Source organism: Dendrobates tinctorius, unplaced genomic scaffold, assembly GCF_039654945.1.
Source record: "Dendrobates tinctorius isolate UK_male_01 unplaced genomic scaffold, ASM3965494v1 ptg000224l, whole genome shotgun sequence".
Classification (NCBI taxonomy): Eukaryota; Metazoa; Chordata; class Amphibia; order Anura; family Dendrobatidae; genus Dendrobates; species Dendrobates tinctorius.
The window spans coordinates 3,425,018-3,429,119 of record NW_027361891.1 but is presented as its reverse complement, the minus strand read 5'-3'; positions in this window follow the sequence as shown (position 1 = coordinate 3,429,119).

The window sequence follows — 4,102 nt, the reverse complement described above, 5'->3', positions numbered from 1 at the left end:
TTCAAGCTGCCCTAGGCACTTTAAGGGGTCACCTCACCTACTTGTAATAACATTTGACAGAAAAGGAACAATTTGTTCTCAGGTGTCATCCTAGTAACTTCTGCCTTTTTATCTTCCGTTCTTTACCACTGAATAGGTGCTTGTTTCCAATCCAATAAAAAAAATTTGGAAGGTCACTTTTTTTCAAGTTTATCACTAAATAACAAATCCCTGAGACACAGATGCAAAATGGAAGAAAATGTGAAGCCTTCCAATTTGCATTGGTTTCTTACAGATCCCCTTAGACTTGAATGGATGGGTCTGATCCACAAATCAGATGAGAATAGGACCTGCTCTGAGTCACATGGATCTCACACTCAGATCCATGATTTCATAGAATCATAGAATCATAGAATCATAGAATCGTAGAGTTGGAAGGGACCTCCTGGGCCATCTGGTCCAACCCCCTGCTCAAAGCAGGATTCGCTAAATCATCCCAGTCAGATGTCTGTCCAGCCTCTGTTTGAAGACTTCCATTGAAGGAGAACTCACCACTTCTCGTGGCAGCCAGTTCCACTCATTGATCACTCTAACTGTCAAAAAGTTTTTTCTAATATCTAATCTGTGTCTCCTCCCATTCAGTTTCATCCCATTGCTTCTAGTCTTTCCTTGTGCAAATGAGAATAAAGTTGATCCTTCTACAATGTGACAGCCCTTTAGATATTTGTAGACAGCTATTAAGTCTCCTCTCAGTCTTCTCTTTTGCAAACTAAACATTCCCAAATCCTGCAACCTTTCCTCATAAGACAGGGTTTGCAGACCGGTCACCATTCTGGTCGCTCTTTTCTGAACTTGCTCCAGTTTGTTGATGTCTTTTTTAAAATGTGGTGCCCAAAACTGGACACAATATTCCAGATGAGGTCTGACCAAAGAGGAGTAGAGGGAAATAATGACTTCACGTGATCTAGACTGTATGCTTCTGTTAATACATCCTAGAATTGCATTTGCCTTTTTTGCTGCTGCATCACACTGTTGACTCATATTCAGTCTGTGATCTATTAGTATACCCAAGTCTTTTTCACATGTGCTGTCACTTAGCCCTATTCCTCCCATTCTATATATGCTTTTTCCATTTTTATTGCCCAGATGTAGTACTTTGCATTTCTCCCTGTTAAAAACCATTCTGTTTGTTGCTGCCCACTTCTCCAGTTTATTTAAATCTTTTTGAATCCTCTCTCTCTCTTCTCTAGTATTAGCTATCCCTCCTAGCTTTGTGTCATCAGCAAATTTAATCAGTTTACCCTCAATGCCTTCATCTAAATCGTTGATAAAGATGTTGAACAATACAGGGCCCAGGACAGAGCCCTGTGGTACCCCACTTGAGACATTCTTCCAACTGGATGTGCAGCCATTTACGACCACTCTTTGGGTCCGATCACTAAGCCAGTTATGAATCCACCTAACAGTTGCCTTGTCCATTCCATACTTAATCATTTTTTCAATAAGGATTGTATGAGAGACTTTGTCAAATGCTTTGCTGAAGTCAAGATATACTATATCTACAGCATTTCCTTGATCCACCCAATCAGTGATACCGTCATAGAAGGAAATTAAGTTAGTCTGACATGACTTATTAGTTACAAACCCATGCTGACTCTGTTTAATCACTTCATTCTTATCCAGGTATTGACATACATGTTGTTTAATAATTTGTTCAAAGATCTTTCCTGGTATAGAAGTCAGACTCACCGGCCTATAGTTACCTGGGTCCACCTTCTTCCCCTTTTTGAAGATAGGAACAACATTTGCTCTTCTCCAGTCTTCTGGCACTTCTCCTGTTCTCCAAGAATTTTCAAAGATTATAGAGAGGGGTTCAAAAATTTCTTCTGCTATCTCCTTCAGTACTCTGGGGTGTAATTCATCTGGACCTGGAGACTTGAATTCATTTAGGCTAGCTAAGTGTTTCCTCACTATCTTTCTGTTTATAGATATCCTGGATTCTTCTATTCCCTTAATAGGACAGTGAATAACAGTTGATGTTACATTTCCTTTCTGAGAGAAAACAGATGCAAAATAGGAATTTAAAAGTTCAGCCTTCTCAACATCCTGTCTTACCATTGCATCATTTTCATCCTGTAAAAATCCTATAGCATCTTTGACTTTTCTTTTACTTTTGACATATCCCCAAAATCCTTTATTATTGCTTTTGACATCTCTTGCAAGCCTCAATTCATTTTCAGCTTTAGCTAATCTGATTTGTGCCCTGCAGGTTCTGCAGACAGCATTATATTCTTCTTTAGATATGCCTCCCTCTTTCCATTTTATAAACATTTTTTTCTTCCTTTTTAGCATGTGCTTAAGTTCTGTGTTCATCCATCCTGGTTTCCTTAACTGCTTCCTATTCTTCCCTCTTTTCGGAATTGTTAACAACTGTGCTTTGAGAATTTCATTTTTCAAGATTTCCCATCCTTCCTGGACATTTTTGTCTTTAAGGATATCCAGCCATTGGATCCCTCCAATTCTCTTTCTGAATCCCTTAAAATCTGCCTTTCTGAAATCTAACCTTGACGTCTGAGTCTTCACAGGTCTTCCGCCTCTAGTTATCCAAAATTCTAAAATAGCATGGTCGCTACCTCCTAGGGTCCCAGCCACTTTTACCTCCTCAACCATTTCCTCCCTGTTTATAAGGATTAGATCCAAGGTAGCAGTTCCCCTTGTTTTCTCCCTTACCTTTTGGAAGATAAAGTTGTCAGCAAGAGAGGATAAGAATTTCCTTGACCTGTTAGTTTTGCCTGAGAGAGATTCCCAACAAATGTCTGCATTACAGATGTGTGATTCTGAAAAGAACCTGAAAAGAGGAGAGAGAAGAAAACACTATGCAACAATAATGCAACAATTCAAGTTCATACTTGAGCGACGACGCATAGTCCTTGAAAAAAGAAATAAAAATGAATATGAGTTCAGTAAAAAAAACCATCTTCGGGTTGTGGAAGCCACAACAAGCCAACTCTTGGCTTGGCATTTAATCCATGGGGAAGTGCTCAAGTTCGGTTGCACACAGAGCGCTTTTTTATTACTATTATTATTTATTTATTAAAAACACACATGTGACATGCACTTGCACAATGTGAACAAGTCTGTTGGACCATGTTCACTCCACCCTGACTGAAACACAAACAAAAAGCACAAAATGACAAATGTGCAAAAATACCTTGCAATAAGACATATAACAGTAGTCAGCAAGTGCTGATAAAAGGTAATAACAAACACAGGGTATTTAGTCTATACGTTTTTTTGCAAAAAAATGTATACCAAGCTGCCTCACCAACATCAAGGTAACCCGTATTGAAGCAGTCCCTATCTAATGTATTTAATACCTGAACATATGAACTGTGTCTAAATGAGCAGGATTAAGACAGGCGCTTTCTGGTATGGGCACGTGATGCAAGACAGCTCCTTATGTGCATGTCACACAAGAGAGGGGTGGGGTCTCTCAAATCATGCATAAGCATGAAAAAAACTGGATTAAAAACACACATGTGACATGCACAATGTGAACAAGTCTGTTGGACCATGTTCACTCCACCCTGACTGAAACACAAACAAAAAGCACAGAATGACAAATGTGCAAAAATACCTTGCAATAAGACATATAACAGTAGTCAGCAAGTGCTGATAAAAGGTAATAACAAACACAGGGTATTTAGTCTATACGTTTTTTGCAAAAAAATGTATACCAAGCTGCCTCACCAACGTCAAGGTAACCCGTATTGAAGCAGTCCCTATCTAATGTATTTAAACCTGAACATATGAACTGTGTCTAAATGAGCAGGATTAAGACAGGCGCTTTCTGGTATGGGCACGTGGTGCAAGACAGCTCCTTATGTGCATGTCACACAAGAGAGGGGTGGGGTCTCTCAAATCATGCATAAGCATGAAAAAAACTGGATTAAAAACACACATGTGACATGCACAATGTGAACAAGTCTGTTGGACCATGTTCACTCCACCCTGACTGAAACACAAACAAAAAGCACAGAATGACAAATGTGCAAAAATACCTTGCAATAAGACATATAACAGTAGTCAGCAAGTGCTGATAAAAGGTAATAACAAACACAGG